Below are 18,883 nucleotides of genomic sequence, written 5' to 3'. Positions count from 1 at the left end.
AAACCACTGGTTTACACAATGGATGGATTCTTGGAAAGTAGCACATATACACTGAGAGTTCTTTTTCTTCTTATTTGGGCAGAAAAGCATAAGTAAGGGAAAGAGAAAAATCGCCTGCTACCTTACCACCCACTACCCACTGGACTCCATACACAGACATACATACACAGTTCCCTCTTGAAAAAAAAATCACACTGTATATTTCCCTATGCCCACCTCCTTCACTGAACACATCAGGAACCTCCATCCACTCTTCCATGACACACCTGTGCAACATAACTTCTACCAAATGCACAGCACTAGTCTAGATTCGTCACAATTGTATGTGAAATCTTCTTCAATAACTTTACTGTTTTACATATATGTGGAATCTAGAAAAATGGTATAGATGACCTTATTTGCAAGGCAGAAATAGAGACACAGATGTAGAGAACAAATATATGGATATCAAGGGGGAAAGGGGTGGGGTGGGAGAAATTGGGAGATTGGGGTTGACACATATACAGTATTGATACTATGTATAAAATAGACAACTGAGGGGAACATACTGTATAGCACAGGGAACTGTACTCGATGCTCTGTGGTGACCCAAATGGGAGGGAAATCCAAAAGGAAGGGGATATATGTATATGTATGGCTGATTCGTTTTGCTGTGCAGTAGAAGCTAACACAAAATTGTAAAGCAACTATACTCCAATAAAAATTGATTAAAAAAATAATAACTTTGTTTTAATGAATCATGCTCAGTGTAAGAATCAAACACTAGAAGAAAATACAAAGAAAGAAAAACACATCTTAATTCCCACCACTAAAGAAATAATCCCTGTTGATAAATTGATGTACATTTTTCAATGCACATATTCCTTTATGCATTTATAATTTTACATAAATTGATTCATATAATCCATGCAATTTTGTAACCTACTTTTTCCACTTATATAAAATAAGTTTTGATAAAGCAAATACAATCTCAAAAATCCTTGGAAAATGTATTACTTAATGGAATCACCTCTTACTTAATAAAAGTTCTCTTAGGAAATGAAATATTCTCTTATATAGTGAATTTTCACCTACTCCTCATAGATCTACTGTGTTATTTTTTTAAGTGTGTGTGTGTGAGAGAGAGAGAGAGAGAGAGAGAGAATTCCATATTTCATTTACCAGGTTTGCTTTAGGAAGAGTTCACCTGCATTAAGGATTAGCCTTTTGCAGTAAACCACAAGTCTGTGCTCTAAGCCCCTGTTCACAACACAGGCGGTCTGAAATCCAGAGCATTTGGAGCTTCTGGAGTAAATTCTGGAATTTCTCCAGCATCTAGGACTAAAGACATTGATCTCTGGTCTCAGTTGAGTTTCACCAGTGTTCTGGTTCTAGAATGAGTCACTGGCTAAAGGTCTAGTAAGCAAAGGACAGAAGTGGGCAGACTGAGAGGAGGTGGGAGAGGCCCTTAATACCATCAGTACAGCCCAGAGAGCACACGCATGTCCAACACCCATGCCGGGGGCCTTCAGAAGAACCAAGCACCCTTTTGCATCGTATAACATCATTACACTTTTTTATTTGACATCCTTTGGTTAATTTGTCCTCGATTTCCAGATAAGGCTTGATGTGAGATTCATTGAGATCATGCACAAGATGCACTGAGCCCAGTGCCCAGCATGTAGCGGGCACTTGATACACATCAGTGTCACTGAGAAGACACAGTGAGAAGGCATGTGCTGTGGGCCTCCCACTTTGTGCCTGCCTCCCCTCCCCGGGCCAGACCACACCTGCATTCTGTAGACATAAGGAGATGGACATTTCAGGACACCAAGACCCTCAAAGATGAGTTTCCCATAGATGGGAACGCCTGGCTCCCCATCAAATCTAAAGCCTAATAAAGCCCAGATATTACTTAGGCAGCCCTCAGCCCTCTGCCTAAAGGTGGAAATCATCATTATTGTAGAAAGCGTGACCCTCAGAGCAGACCAAGCTGACAGTGACACAGGAGGACAACAGAGGGCTTGACCCACAGCACACAGCTGACCGTACTGGCAAAGGGAGGGGGCCTTCAAAACCCTCGTATCCCTTTTCCCTGGGAGAAACTGGGAACCATAGTAAGGTCTAATCACAACCTCCTTTTGCCTAGTTTGGAATACAAAGACACTATATAGCCCTAATGTACTTACAGAAGGCAAGGAAGTAGAGATTCAAATAAATGGAGAGGGGGACCACAGGAGGGATGTATCCATGTATCTCATCCTAAAAAGGGACCAGCCAGTTAGCTCAGCAATCCATGCTAAAGAGTACTTGTCACATTCTGTTAATTCTGTCTGATTCCATGTAGAAGGGGAAAAAAATCATTGCATGGCAGCGCCAGGCGTGCCAAGCGTCACTAAAGTGATTTTTCCCAAGACTCTCCTATAACAGCATGGAAAGCACTTAGTACCGCACCTGGGGCGTTGTAAGTAATCAACAACCGTAAACTAGTAAAAGCAGCAGCAGCAAAACTGACTTGCCTAGAGCATCCATTGAGCTAGTTAGAACGCTGCTCGGCTAGAATCCAAGTCTTCTCACAATTAAATGAGCGCTCCTCCTGTGAACCCATCCTCCCTATTGCTTCAGAGCCTGAGACTTGGCCCTTCTGTCTCCAGTCTTCCAAGTTCTTCAGCCGACCTCGGATCTGTTCTCTCCAATGTCCCTCGAGTCCAGGATGATAGAGATATCCCAGCTGAAGAACTAAACTTCACAGGTCTGACACTGACACAACCCATGGAATTCAGTTCTCAGAGCTGGGGATACACATAGGCTTTCCAGAGTCGGCACAAAGCCCCCCTCCTCACGGCCCAGGCCTGTCCCAGCCCTGTAAGATACAAGAGAGAAAAGCCAGGTGAATCCAGAGCCGCTGCTTCCCATGACCAGGTCTAGTTCTGGCACTCCTGAGTCCTAAGTACCTGGAAGATGTGCTTCGCAGACATGCGCATCATTAAACATCATTAAACGTTGTAGCTGGGCTTTCCTGCCTTCTGGCCCTTACACATGCTCTCCCCCTGCCTGGAAAACTCTTCCCTCTCTACCAACTCATCCTCAGGTTCTCACCTTCAATGTCACTTCCTCAGAGAGGCCATCCATGGCAGAAACTGCTAATTGTTCACCCTACATCTGTTCTCCCCTCCTTCTTTAGTAATAGAATCTCCAAGGTTATAACAGAGCCCCTAAGGGCACATGGACACCTGGCATATGACTTCCTTTCCCAGCCTCATGTGACTGAGCATTGGATGTGAGCAGAAATGACGAGCATTCCAGCGCCCCCTTCCCCATCTCAGTGCCGGACTGTAGACTTGATGGAGAGTCACCATGAACCATGCAGATGAGGGCAGCCCCCCCAGGGGAAAGACAGAGCAACACGCCAGAAGATCCCTGAAATTGTGGGCTTCCATATGAGCCCCGCACTGCTTACACCTGCACTACTGTATAAGCGAGAATTCAACATCTTCCTCGTTTAAGCCACTGCTATTTGAGGATCTCTGTTGGAGCACTGGAATGTTACAGCTTTCCTAGTATGAATATCTATTCCCTAACCCCCATTAACTTCCTGCTAGTCTCTGTCATAAGATTTGGCTCTTTCCCTTCATAGCACTTACCATAATTGGTAACCACAAAATTTTGTATAGTTATTTGATTAAAATTTATCTCCCAAACAAGATTATGTTTTCCACAAGGGCAGAGCTCATGCTAGGGCTTTTTAAAGTATATATAATAGTTTTATTGAGATATAATTCACATATCATACTATTCTCCTATTTAAAGTGTACAAGTTGTTGGTTTTTAGTATATTCACTGAGTTATGTAACCATCAACATAACCAGTTTTAAAACATTTTCTTCAAACAATCCAGATGGATTGTTTTCACTTTTTGCCTATAACAAACAATGCTTCTGTGAACACCTGTGTACAAGCATAGGTGTAGCTATACATTTCCATTTCTCTTGGGTATATCCCTAGGAGTAGAATTGCTGGGTCATATGGTAACTCTATTCCAGACTGTTTTCCAGTGGGGCTGCACCATTTTAAAAGGCTACTAGCAGCGTATAAGGGCTTCAGTTTCTCCACATCCTCTGCCAAGACGTGTTATTATCTTTCTTTTCATTATAGCCATCCTACTGGGTGTGAAGTGGTATCTCATTGTGGTTTTGACTTGCATTTTCCTGATGACTAATGATGTAGAGGCTCTTTTCATGTGTTGACTGGCCATCTGCACGTCTTCTTTGGAGAAATGTCTTTTCATATCCTTTGCCAAGCTCTTAATTGAGCTGTTTTTATTATTGAGTTGTAAGAGTGCTTTACTTGTTCCAGATACAAGTCCCATGTATATGATTTGTAAATATTTTCTCCCATTCTATGGGCTTTTAACTTGTTTGACGAGTGAGTGTGAGTGTGTGTGTGTGTTTTCCATAACATTATTTCCACCTTCTAGCATCATGTCTGGATCACATAGGCACTGCAGTGATTTGGGAGAAAGGAAAGAAAGGGAGGAAGAAAGGGAGGGAGGAAGGGAGGGAAGGAGGGAGGGAGGGAGGGAGGGAGGGAGGAACTTTTAGAGACCATGTGGTTTAATTTCCCTATTTTATAGATGGAGAAACTGAAAGCCTCAAGACATTAAGATACTGCATGATGAGATAATAAGAACAAGGAGCTAGAAGTTAGAACTGGGTTCTAGTTTCCAACCAGCTAGTCTCCAAAGAGCTGTGAGAACTAGGCAGGTCACATAACCTCTCCGTACATCAGAGAACTCCTCCTTCCACTCAGGTACTGGAAGGAACAAAGTGAACAAACATATAAGAAAGCACTGCTTGAACATGAGTTATAACTGAGGCCCAAGATCAAATAGCTAAATCAGTCAAGTCGGAAAAAGGTGGCAGGTGGCCCAATTTCTGGTCCAGGGTGCATGCTGGGGCATTATAATACATTTTTCAGGTTGTTGCTGACTTCCATCATCAATCGGGATACCTTCTGGTTCAACACAGGGAAGTATCCCGAATCACACAAATTCTGAGTCTTCTTCCTACCCACAGGGAGTCTCAGACAAGATGTGATGATTCTACTAAGTGTAGCCCCCGAGCAGGGATTGTGTCTCATTCACTACGGAACCCTCAGCACCTAACACTGTGCCTGGCACATGGCAGACGCACAAAAGTATTGTTTAGTGAATGAATGAACAAATGAGCACATGTAGTACGAACCTCTATCCCACAACCTTAATGAAGCAGATGGGAATAAACTTACGGGGTAGAAGGATTCTGAGGTAGCATCTGGGCGCAGTTAGAGGCCGTAAAGCATGACGATTAGAGAGCAGGCGCTGGAGTGTGATGGCCAGGGCTGTAATCCCAGCTCTGCCACTGGCCAGCCTGGAGACCCTGGGCACATTACTGACCACTCTGAGACTGTTTTCTCATCGGACTAGGAGGATAATAATAGACCCACCTCACTGAGTTGTTGTGGGGAGTAAAGAAGATGATGTGCACAGAACACAGTGTCTGGCATGCAGTAAACACTCAAGAAATGTTAGCTTTGTATCAGAATCAGGAATGAATGATGTGATAGATTAACGAAGTCTGCCACGACTGCAGAGAGGGAAAGAGGCAGCGAGGCATTTTCATCTCTACTTAAATGTACATCTGTTTATATCACTGTGCTACCCCCATGCCTTCCACTCCTCCTGTTCCATGCCAGGCTTCATGCTCTGTTCATCCATGGCCCTAAGCCAAGGCTCCAGGCATTTTTCATTCTGGTTGGATCCACACAATTTGGTGATTACTATATAAACGTCTTGTATTGCTCAGGCTGCAGCATCAATTCCGCTTACTGAAAATGATTCACTTGGCGCTCACTTCCCCCCGGGTGGCATGGAAAGGCTTCTCCATCATCCTCAACTCAACAGAGACTGTCACACTTAGGATTCAACATCATGTACAGAGCAAATACCCACATTTGAGGGGCTCCACTGTACCATCGCTTCAGTAAGTCTCGCTTCCCCTTTTTTTTATGAAGGAAAACCAAGACATGGAAGGGGAAAAGGGATACCCTTACTGCAAAGAGCTCCAGCTTAGATGACCCTGAGATACAAGAGCCAGCAACACAGAAATCTAATGGGAAGGGGAGAGCCACGTGACGTAAAAACCACCAAGCACCGACCGCTTGCCAGACCTACGCAAGGTTTTGTATGCAAGTCTCACTTTGCTTTCACAAAGTGGTGGTAGGAAGTAGATACGGTTGCCTTCTTCACTGAACAACAAAAAAGAACACTGAGGAAGAAGAGGAAGGGTGGCGGGGAAGAGGAAGAGAAAGGGAAAGAGGGTAAAAGCTAAGCAGTTAAAACACTTAGCCTAGCACACACAACTAACAATTGTACCATTCTGCCCCACTGCCTGCCTCTTGGAGAAAGAACAACAACAACAAAAAAAGGTTCCTTCCCTAAAGAAATTTAAAGACTAGGTAAGGTAGCGATGTATACAGATGAAAAATAAGTAACTGTAGAAGGCAGTATATAATATATGCTAAGATAGGCTCAAAGAGGTACTGTACAACACGGGGAATATAGTCAATATTTTGTAATAACTGTAAATGGAAAGTAACCTTTAAAAATCGTATAAAAATAACATTTTTCCAATTAAAATTAAATATATACATATTAAATTAAATATATATACATGCTAAGCCTGGCGTCAACAAGAGGGGCCTGCAGCTGGTAGAAGGAAGACCTCGCTCTAGGAATGGTCCCCGGGAAGGCGTGTTCCTCCCACAGTCGACCTCGTCTCCATAAATGGAACCCAGTGCCTAGGCTAAACCTTGGCTTACCTGACTCCTCTTTCTTTCGCACCCTCCCTTCCATCCCTCTGCAAGGCCTGTGAGCTCTTCCTTCACAGTACAATGGAACTTAACCCCTCTCTCTCACCCAAGCCACCATCACCTCCAACGGAGACCCCAGCAATAGCCTCCTTGCTGGTCCCCTGATTCTACTCCTGGCTCTACTGTCCACCCTCCAAACAAGAGTCAGGCAAATCAGGTCAGTCACTCCCCTGCATAAAGCTTCCCAGCTTGCTCAGAGCAACACCCAAACCCCCTAGCATGGCATATAAGGCCCGTGTGATCTGGCCCCTGTCCCGTCTCCAGCCTCATCTCCCACCATCCTTCCCTCACTCATCCACTCCTGCCCAAGTGGCCTCCTTGCCGTTCCAATTCCTTCACACTGCTGCCTCTTCCTGGGATGCTCTTCCCCCTTACTTCTTCCAGAGTCTTCTCAAGTGTCACCTCATCCAAGTTACCTGCCCCCCTACCTAAAATAGCCACAGACGTGCCCATACTCACCCCCATGCACTCTATCTCTATGCCTGCTTTTTTCTTCTTTACAGGATTTCTTTCTTTTGACAGTATGGCTACTTATTTGTTTACTGCCTGCCCCACAAGAATGAAAGTTCCATGGGGGTAGGCACCTTGACAAGAATAATACATGGCATAGAGCAAATCAGTTCTCTACCTTTTCTTCATTATCATCCCCCAAAAGAGCCTTTTAAGAGATTTTTTTCCTAATCACCTCCACTATGAAATTTTAATACCATAGACATACTATACATCTGTTCATGTACTATATGTATATCTGTGCTTTATACATAAAAAGGATGAAATTTTTCACCTCCCACAAGCCAATATTTGTGCCTTTGGGGGTGATAGTTCCCCTGTTGGGAATGCAGAGAATAGGTGCTTGATAAATATTTGTAGAATGGATAAAACTCCTGAGGTGGACAGCAGGCTGAAAGACAGACATTATTCAAGGTATTAAGTTTGGGTGGGGAAATTCCCAGCGACCTCGCCACCCAAGCCTCCAATCTGCAGTATGAGTACATCCTGTCAAGCTGTGTCTGGTGACTATGTGGTATATTTCTAATTCAGGTTTTCAGCTTTTTTTTTTTTTTTTAACCCTAATCTTATTTTGCATCCCAACTCTCACTGCTATTTTGGATGCTTAAATTCACTTTTCCTTCACCCTCATCCCCAGGCATGCTTTAAAACCTAGATAAGCCCCCCACCCCGACCCCATTCATGCATAATACATTGTTCATCCACAAACCTTCATTGGTTTCTATGTGAGCCAGACTCTGGAGATGAAAAGATGATTATGAGCCAATTCCTGCCCTCTGGAAGCTGTAGGCATGTGAGGGTAGACAGGATGTTTAGTACAACATACCAAGTGTCCCAGTAGGAGAAGGGACAAAGTGCTTTTAAAGGACAGTGGAATCTCTCCATCCACATCCAGCCATCCATTCATCCATCACTCATTTACAGAGCACCTGCTATGTGTCAGGCTCTGGAGCACGATGCTGGGGACAGCAGGGAAGAAGATGAACACGGCCGCTGCCCTGATGCTCCTGGAGATGACCAAATAGCAGGAAAGACTGAGGTCTCATTGATAATCATACAAAACAAGTGAGCTCAAATGTGAGAAGCACTACCAATGGAAAAGCACATGATCCTATCAAGCACCTGGTAGTTAGGAAAAAGTGACATTTAAGGAGAAATCCTGAAGGAAAAATAGGCTGTGGTCAGGAGTCCAGGCAGAGGGAACAGAATGCTCCAACACTCTGAGATAGGACATGAGCAGGCACACAAGTGGGGACCGAGACGGACCCCTCTGCTGGGGATGGTACTGAGACCAGCCGTGGCACAGAAGTGAAGGAGGCCCAGGCAGCCAAGGGCCAGTTCGCATCACCCTTGCTTAGGAATTAGGGGAAAACAGAAGAAACAGGGAAGTGATGTGATCCTGATTGCATTTTTTAAATATTCTGGCCGGATGTGATGAACAGTTGCGGGGAGGGCACGAAATAGTCCCGCATATCCATCATGCAATTTAACACTTGATCCTGTGGGGTCTTGCATCCATCAGTGCATGCCTTGTGAGACTGAAATTCTCAAAGACAGGTGTGATATTTTCAACCTCTTTGCCCTCCCTCCCCATAACAGTGGTACATTACACATGGTAGACAACTAGAAAACATTTCTCAAGTAATTGTTCTGTGATAACAAATTCTATGTCTTTCTTATAATGAACAACTCGTTCCCTCTGCCCTCTGAAAGATTCCCTCCTGTCCCCAGTTGCTCTCCCACCCTCCACCCAACTGTCATGTTCTGGTTCTGAAGACCACCACACCTTTCAGATAACCTCCTCACAAGCTCTCTCAAGAGTCACTGCATCACCTGGACAGGGGATATCAGGGACCCCACCTGTACGGGGTCACCCAGACCCTCCAACCTCCGGTTCTTCAGAGTCTGCATCACCAATGAGGCAGGATTTGCTCCTGTACTGCTGAAGCCGCCAGGTCACAGTGAACTTCAACGGCACAGCCAGAACCATTTCTCAGCCGGAATGGAGAACAGGACAGAGCAACTCAGCAAAGTAACTGCCTCCTATTTACCGGGACGTACTCCACACTATGAGACATTTTATCAACTTCATGAGATTTGTAGTCAGAAAGCACGGAAACAAAAGAACAATACAAAGGCCTTTTAACCATTGACTGTTCACATTTATCAACACTCCTGTTCTACCCACTATTAGCACTTCCCCAGTACAGAGCCCAGGAAAGCTAAAGTTGTATTAAATCAATAAAAACCCGAATTCTCTTTTAAGACATAACTCCACTGTGTAACTCTGCTGGGTAAATGTATGTAATTTATCCTACGGAAAGAAACCCACACCTGACTTGGTCTTGGTGTGTTATGATAGACGAATTATTCATTTCTGTTTCCAAGAATTCATGCCCTTCTCCTTCATGCATTTTCCCCACTCTTTGAGGAAAAAATAAAAACTAACCCAAATGTTGTTATAAATAAGATTTTGCCGCCCCAAAATTACTACTGTGGCACTTTGCTCTTGCTATATACACTTAGAATATAGGAATGAGTTTCTAGTATGTGAGGCTTTTAGGAGAGCTACTCATCTGGTATAACTTTGCAAATCTAAAATCCTTTCAGAGCTAAATGAATCCTGGTCTTCCAGTTCATTTCCCAAAGGTATAAAGAAGATGCTTCCAAATTGCTTTATATGCTCGATACTAAAAAAACAGTCCCTTACGTAGCACTTTATTTTTTTTTTTTTTTATCTTAAACAGCCTGAGTAATTATCTCATTTAGGTCTCCACAGACAACCTTAGGAGGAAAGCTGGAGCAGACATGGCCATATTAAAGAAACTGAGTTGACAAATCTTTGCCAGTAAGAAACTGCAGGGTTATCCTGCAGGGTTGAACTTCACTAGCCCTTTGTGTAAAACAAAATCCCCTTATAAACATGAGGTGAGTTCCTATGAAGAGAAAAGAGACTTAAAACACAACTCACCAAACAACTGATTGCAGCCCATACATGGGAAGAGGGTCAGGGAGGCACCTCTAGGCTCTAGGGCCCACTCGGCCAGGAATCAGACAGAGCTTACTACAAAACAGGCTTAAAGTCTGCAGAAACTGATGGCTGGATTCACTTAGCAGACGTGGGAGATACTTCTCTCTCTGGTCTTCCAGGCTATCCACTTTAAACTTGGTAACTGTTTCCTATTGGGGGGGGGGGAGGGGAGGATTCTAAGTTCCCTGTCCCTGTTTCCATGGCCTTGACTGTCTCTCCCTCTATCCATAGGCTCTGCCACATCCAGGGTCCATGCCCTTGTGGTTACTATGGTACCAGTCTCTGGGGACTTCTCTGACTCCCTCCCACTTCCCCAGCCTTCGATGCTCACCTGTCAAAACACTAATTTCCAGAGTATTAAACTCTTCGGAGGCACAAACTGTAGAATTTTGACCTGAATGTACTCACAGAGGACACTCAAATAAATGATAATTATACAATTACCATAACAGCTAAGATGTATTAAGTGCTTATTATGCACCAGCCACTGGGCTAAATGAATTATCTCACTTAAAATTCACCAAAAAAAGCTATGAGGAAGGTACAATCATCAACATCATTTTAAAGATGAGAAAAGGTTCAAGGGACTTGCCCAAGGCCACACAGCCAGCGAGTTAAGGAACTGGGATTTCAACCTAATCATTCCAATTCCCGAACCCAGGTCCCCAACAGCCCAGCTGCACAGGCTAAGTGAATTAACCAAGCTTCACTGAAGCCAGCAAACTAATGAGCCCCACCCAGACTCCAGCCACTCCAGCTCAAGCCAGGGCAGTCCTCGCCTCTTCAAACCACTCCTGGTTTCACTGGAGGAAGTGAGCCCTTTGGACAGAGGTAGAAAAAGCCCACACCCCCTCCCCCATATCAGCCAGATCTTCTTACACACTGGAAATAATCATCCCCACGAGAGGGGTTCTCGGACAAGCTTATAACAGCAAACATTATGGTTTTACAAAAGCTACTGCTACAAAAGGAAAAAAAAAAACCTCTGGGTGACTCACATGAATTGCTGGAAGACAAGTCTTCCATCCAGCCCTCTCTGAACTGCAAGATGATGGTGTGTTTCAACGGTAAATGAACACAGCATTCCCAAAGCCACCAAGTGAATGAATCGAGCAAATCCTCAGTCTTGTCCTCATTCCAGATTTCTCTCTTCCCACTGGCATTACTGTCTTGCTTAGAAACTCGTTTCTGGGCCCTTCTACTGTTCCACAAAGCTGGATTGTCACTTAAAGGCCTGTTCACTAACTGGAATTGCTCTTCTGTAGCTGCGAATAAAAATCACAGGCAGCTCGGATGAGTTTATCATGGGAGCTGATTAATTAGCAGTTACCGAACCCTGAAAATAGAGTTCCATTTCATTAACATGTAACTTTGGGGCGAATATTGTTATGATTTAAACACGTTTGCTCCGTGGTGGGGAAGCTATGGAGGTAGTAGAAAAATGGGAAGTCTGTGTGTTTATTAGAAGTGTGAGCAAATATAAAGGGCTTTTAAAATAATAGTAATAGCTAACATTGAGCTAGGATCTGTCCCACCAGTGTCTGTTCTGAGTGTTGTATGTGTATTTGCCCAAATGGTCAAATGGTCTCCTAGGACCATCCTAGGAGACAAACACCATTATTGTTTGCATTTTACACAGGAAGAAACAGAGGCACACAGCTGCTGAACGGTGGAGCCAGGGTTAACGCTCAGGCAGCTAGGACCAGACCGGTGGTTCCCAGCTGGGGTGAGGGTGAGGCATGGAGGTTGGCCCCCAGGAGATATTTTCAGCGTCTGCACATAATTTGATGGTCGTGAGGAGTCAGGGCTGTTAACGCCTCTGGTGGGTAGAGACCAGAGACGCTGCTAAGCATCCTGCAATGCATAGGACAGCCCCACAGCAAAGAATGATCAGTCCCAAAATATCCGTGGTGCTAAGGAGGAAAAATCCTACTCCAGAGCCTAGTCTGTGTCACTGTGTCCGAGGCTTGTGCTCAAGGATCAGGGCATTCTCTACGAGACGCAGGTCACCAATGATGACCCCTCCCTGTGTACTAGGGAGGTACATGTGTTCCTTCCTGGCCAGTCACCTCAGCAGCAGTAACGCCCATACACAGGGCTAATACTGGCTTCCTTCCCTGAGGTCTGGACATGACCTCTTAAAAGCCTTGTAAGATCTCAGATTCCCTAGCAAAAGCTATGAACTCTCTAGAAATAATATTAATTAAACATATGACGTTGAGGCAGAAATAGCAAATGCATCAATAGAATAAAAGTAAGATTCTAGAAAGACATCTGTGTATACGTGGGAATTTAGGACCAGGCAAAAATATCCTTTCAAGTCAAAAAGCAGCCGAGAGGAGTATACAGGAACTCTCTGTACTCTCTATGCAAATTTTCTGTAAATCTAAAGCTATCCTAAAGTTAAAAGCTTATTAAAAAACAAACAAACAAACGAACTGCAGAGGGGGAAACTGGCATCTATAGAGGAAAATATTAACATCAGATCTGTCTCACACCTTATGAAAAATACACTTCAGCTGGATGAAAGAGTTAACTGCAAATAAAATAAATATAAGAATAAATCTTTATAGCCTTCACTTCAGAAAGGCCTTTCTAAACAAGGCACATAAACCATCAAGGGCAACACTGGCAGGTCTGAGACCACCTAGGTGGCCATACAATCACACACTGAAGACACAAGGGGTATCAGTTCAGCAGAGAAGGAATCAGTATTGTTTTCTCAACTTTCCTCTGGGAGAAATTTCACAGCCAAAGCTCTGAATCTCCAATTCCAGAAGTCAAAGGGAAAGGGCCCAGGTGGACCCCCGCTGGCATTCCTCTCTAACTAGCTTTAGATTTAGAAGGGAAATTCTCCTTCCCGGTGTCACGGGGCTGAAGGAAGTCTCTGGCAAGCAGATGGAGTGTTAACTGGTGCATAGAGCCTAAGTCTTGGCTTTGGGAGAACAAGAGGCTCTTTCCTTGTTATTTTAATATCCGAGCGGATCTGGATGACATGACAGTTCCTCAAGCAGTGGGAGCAGTGGTCACAACTACCGTAGGCCAGGCAACCTCTGGTCCCCGCACACCAGGCCCCCGGCCAAAAGATGGCATTGCATGCCTCTCCCCATACCTCAGGAGACAAAGCTAGAGACAACTTTTCAGCTACACACGCAAGACCGTGGTATTAGTTTCCTCTGAGATCTGTGTGGTTTTATGCCCACACCTCCAAGAAATACTAAAAATCCAAGACAGTCATTTTTTCAGCATAACCTTGAATGTTTATCCCCGATAAGGAATGTATCCAAATAGTCATGACCTTAAAGATATAAATTTCTGGCAGAGTAAGGAGCCTAAGAAAAATCTGTATAAAGGGGTAGGGAAGCTCTTGGCCACCCTTTGATCGTATAGCCAACTGTTTGCAGTTTCTCAGGATCTTCTTTTGAGAATCAAAGACATTTGCTTAGAGAAAAGACAACAAATATCACGTAAAACACTATATCAGAGCCGATCTGGAGTGGAAAAAAATCAGAAGATCTGAGTTCGAGTCCCTCCTGGGCAGTGGGGCTTTCAGTAGGTCGCTTGACCTCTTTGAGTCTCAATGGGTAAAATGGGTATAATTCACTCATTCAACAAATATTTAAGAAGCTCCCATTATGTGCCAATTCTACTGTCTCTACTAACCTTACAAATTTTATGGGAGAATTACATGAAATGACCCATGAGAATGCTTTGCAAATTGTAAACCATAAAAATACTTCGTTAGTCATCATTAAAATAAAAAGAATGTCTTATTGTTATTAAGATTGAGGCCAGGACCAAAATAAGGAACTTTTGCCAGATTGTAGAACAACCAGAGGGAGGAATCACCGTTTGAATTTTAAAAAGTACCCAAAGCTGGCTTTTCGGGACCACACCCAAGCCTATAAAATGCTGACAGTCAGAGAAAATAAACATTTGCTATAGATTTAGCCCAAAGGCCCACACTGAGAAGGTAAGACTACACTAAGTTTCTTCAGGGTCCTTGGACAAAGGTGGGGTGATAGGAATTCAGAGATAAGAGGATGACCAAGAATCATCACCGGCCTTCCAGTCAGCACGGCACCCCATCCGTGCCTGGGCCTGGCGGGATCCTGAAGAAAAGGCTCCGACCCCAGTCAGTCCACGTGCCACCAATCCAAGCAGCTCCAAACTATCCGAGCAAACCCCCAAGTCGAGTTTCTACCTTCTTCTCCCTCTGTGAACTCCACCATAAAGAGTTTGCTTATCTGTTCTCAAAAGTGCTATGCCTAAGGACAGCAAGGTGATTTTTATTAAACAAATGAAGAGAAATCCACTCTATTCAAATCCATAGTTTACAGCATGGGGGCCAATGTCAGCAGTGTACAGCAATCAGAAGAGTTTGGGGAAAACTCAGGCAGAACTCTGGGTAAGCAAGTGAAATAATGGACACTGAATGTGCAGGTCCCAAAAGACAAGAAAATACAATAATACAGTAATTAAGCCTTCAAGAAAGAAAAGCTACACTATTTGCCCCATTGATATAAAGTCAGGTTCAGCATGTTAAAAAAAAAAAAAAGATTATTTTCAAAACACAAAAACTCTTATACCCAAAGGCAGGACTGAATGAGATCCAATATTATGTAACAACCTAAATGGGAAAAGAATTTGAAAAAGAATAGATACATGTATACGTATAACTGAATCACTTTGCTGTACACCTGAAATGAACACAACATTGTTAATCAACTATACTCCAATATAAAATAAAAAGTACCATATGTACTATGTAATATTTTCATGCTACTGTCACTGCAAGGAAGTTTATGACTTGTTAAGTAGAGGTGACAGTCTACAACTCCAGGGTTTAAAGCATATTATTTTATCATCCCTATAGGTTCTACACCACTTCCAGACTCCATCCCACCCCACCCTGAAAATAACGAAAGGTTAAAAATATTTTCCTTGTGGAAATGGAGCCACATCTTAACTAAAGTATTGGAAATCTCTCCAAGGCCCTGACATTTTTATATTTATGGACCATGACAAAAGTCTCACCTACTTTTTAACGTCATTCAATATGCCTTAAACATCTTGATTACATCTTTAATGTGCCATTTACTCTGCAATAACCCACTGCACAAAAGCCAGCTACCTTTCAGACAGAAGGTAAGTACATAATAGATCAGCCTGCAATGATTATTGTTCCCAGCTCATACTCACAGCGAGCTCCTAAAATTTCATTTTACTCTATCTTTCCAGCTCAGCGGCCGTTCTTGCCCTCCTCTTTTTGCTACTCCCTCCTCTCCTCCCGGCCCACCCAGGCTTTGCAGCGGCTCCCTGCCCGGGGTTTACCACTTCACGCGGCCCTGCTGCCGCCGTCCAGGGAAGGAAGAGAGCTGTCAAGGGTCTTGGAGCAAGGACATCTTTCTGGAGAAAGGCTCTTGCTCGCAGGGGTAGAGGAAGGCACGCAAGGGCCTATTTGCATATGCTTTTATTCCATTTCCACACCCTGCACGCTAACGCTCTCTGGAAAGTCCCTTCTCGATTCCCTCCTGGGCGCACAGAAGGGGGAAGAGGCTGGGCCGGCATGGAAGGTTCCAGCCTGGCAGGGTCAGCCTCTCCCTGGGGAATAGCCTCCCCCTCCCTCCCGCTGCCCGCTGGGTCTGGACCCACGGGCGGGGGCGCGGGACCCGCTGCACGCGCGCCGGGGGAGCCGACGACGCGCTCGGCCGGCGCGCCCTGGAGAGTTCTGGGCAGGATGCTCGTGCTCTGCTCCAGCCTCCCCCGGGGAAGTTCTGGTCAGGCGCTCGGTCCCGGGCTTCCTGTCTGTACTCTCCGCAGCCCCGCGGGGAAATCCCGAGAGCTCTAACCGCTGCCCAACGAGCCCGTCCACTTTACAAGTACGCGCAGCTTGAGTTTCGGTTCAAACCTCAATTTAACGTTCACCATAAATAAGTAAATAAAGAATGAATAAATAAATAACACGTGTGCAGGCATCATTTAAAAAGAAAGAAAAGAAAAAGAGAAGAAGAAAAGAAAAAAAGAAAAGAGAATCAGGCTTTGGGGTCAAGATCAGTGCTGCAGATACACAAGGCCTGAATCTGTTTGAACAAATGGATGCTTTTAAACTGGCTGCTTGAAGTGAGCGCTGACCTGGCAGGCAAGAGACCCGGAAATGTTTTTCCCAGTACTTTTCTCTGAAATGATATACAAAGCTGCCTCACTCAGCTAATGATAACAATAATAGCTCAACTTTAATGGGCTCTTACTATGCACCAGGCATTCTGCTCAATGTTTCACGGGCAAGGGCTTTCCTAATCCCACAGCAGCAGGTCAGGGAGCCAGTATGATGAGCCCCATTTTACTGATAAGAGAGCTTTATCTCCGAGGAGGCTAGGGTGACTTGCCCAAGGTCACACAATTACGAACTGCTGCCAGGGGTACTACCGTTTGCTGCTCCTCTTCCCAAACTGGAAAGGCCCTCCCCTAAACCCTTGGAATATGCAATTGCAAATGAAGATTCCCAGACAAGATAAATATACCCTCCCTACACTGGAAATTTACCCATGGACAGAAAAGAGCCAATTTAAAGGTTTTTGCTTCCAAGCAGAGTTAGTCATTTCCCTGACCTCCCCAGAAGGTGTTCGTTGCTCACCTTGCTGGGCTCCCAAAAGCTTTGTTTGCCCTTCTATTATAGGTAACTTTTTAAAAAGCACATATTTATTGAACACTTATTATATGCCAGACACTGTACATACATACAGGTTCTTATTCAATCCTCCCAACACCACCAAAAAGTATATCCTATTATTATCCCGATTACAAATGAGGCTCAGAGAGATTAAAAACTTGCCCAAGGTCACATAGCCAGAAATTAGCAGAGCCAGGGTTTGAACTGAGGTTCCCTCTCCTGGGATCTCTGAGCCCCACGCGCTGCATTACACTGCCGCTCAAAACTCTGTATTTATGTGAGATTCTCTCTCACGAGAAAGGAGCTCCTTGGGAGTATGGGCCTGGCCCCAGGTATCTGAGTCAGCTCTGGGCTGACTTTTAGGCATTATGTAGCATTTTCTGAAACACTGGATGGATGAGAGGAAGGATAAGGTGACCAGAAGAGTTAAGTGTACTCTTTACCCATTCCACATTGAACTAAGGAGTAAATGACCTATTTGTGAAGCTTTTACAAAGGGTTAAGAGCTACATCATGTCAATTAGTGATGATCTTGTTTAAAGAAATCTGAAGTCATTTGGATCCATTAACTGGGGCTTGACTCAAATGGAATAAACAGAAGGAACCCAGGCCTGGCTGGTTTCTGCTAACAAGTTCATTACCCTGTTCCAGTCAGTTAACCTGACTTCTGCATTCCTAAGGGCTCCTTCACAACACCTGGGGCTCCTTTGGTATGGTTTTCTGGAACCAAGCAAGTGGATACACAGAGCCAGGATTTAAATAGCTACATGCCACCAGCTGCATGCACCTCCGTTGTCTATTACCTGGGTAAGAACAGACTCTAAAATCTTGAGCCAGGTTTTCATGGATGATATAGGAATTTAGCCTTATCCTTTTATAGTCAAAATTTATATCATTTTTGTTTTATTTTGTTGAGGGGGGTGGTGAACTTAAACACCATTTATGGAATTTATATGCCAGGCAAAGTGCTAGGCACTTTAGCTACATTCTCATTTAATGCACATAAAATAGGTGTTAACATCCATCCTACAGGTGATAATGTACAGATGACTGACTGAGGCTCAGAGAAGTTCCATCACTTCCCAGAGTTACAGTTAGAAAGGTGATGCTGGGAGGAGGGGAATTTTTGAATGAGTATGAATCTTCCTGGGTGACAAGAACACCGCCTTTCCTGGTTTGGAGCCCCAAACTAACTAAATGCCATGCTACATTCTTTACAGGTGCTCACAAACACGAAAATTAATAGGATTACTGGGCTGGACCTATTTTCTACCCAGTTACTTGGGAGGCAATGTGTACAACATCAGTATGAAAAATTTTAAGCCCTGCATTGTTTTATTTTAAATCCAAGCAGGGCCACCCTTCCTTTTGAATAACTCACTCACCCATCCCCCACCCTCTGCCATTGTATTAGACATTTCTAAATGAATCCATATCCCACAGGAAATATTACATAAGGCAGTTCTTGATTTTCCACAAAACTGTGTTAACTGAAACTAATGTTGATATATAAGTTGGCTTAAAGTTCATAAATTGATACAATATTATAATGTTATGTTGGGGAGGCATTTAATTAAACATTTATTAGCTTTGATTTTATAGTTTTCTTTTTGAATTTCGGAGCCAGCCAGTTCTTCCCCAGTGAGCCCTGGAAAAGCACAAATAGGCAACATCCAGAGTCTCTGATATGTTACCTGGTTCCATGTTTAAGAGATGGCCTTGCTTCACGGTTCACGACGCACATACACGAAGCTTGAGAATCTTGCCACTATCTGAAATAT

General features: G+C 44.0%; 2 long non-coding RNA genes across 2 annotated transcripts in view; both read right to left on the bottom strand.

The window, feature by feature from the left end:
* The window catches only part of LOC309622728, a 150,086-nt gene extending 132,959 nt beyond the window's left edge, over positions 1–17,127 (bottom strand). Inside the window, exon 1 of the long non-coding RNA XR_014241077.1 lies at positions 15,764–17,127. This is a non-coding gene — a long non-coding RNA (uncharacterized lncRNA). The remainder of the gene's footprint in view (positions 1–15,763) is intronic.
* Positions 1,094–15,753, bottom strand: LOC309622742. Its single transcript, XR_014241100.1, has 2 exons — positions 15,632–15,753; positions 1,094–2,842 (listed from the first exon to the last, which is right to left on the bottom strand). It is a non-coding gene; the product is annotated as an uncharacterized lncRNA (long non-coding RNA).
* Positions 17,128–18,883: the final 1,756 nt, after the last annotated feature.

The sequence above is a fragment of the Balaenoptera borealis genome, assembly GCF_965194805.1.
Source record: "Balaenoptera borealis genome assembly, chromosome: 2".
NCBI lineage: Eukaryota > Metazoa > Chordata > Mammalia > Artiodactyla > Balaenopteridae > Balaenoptera > Balaenoptera borealis.
Note: the sequence above shows the minus strand (reverse complement) of the source record. Positions and strands in the feature narration are given on the sequence as shown.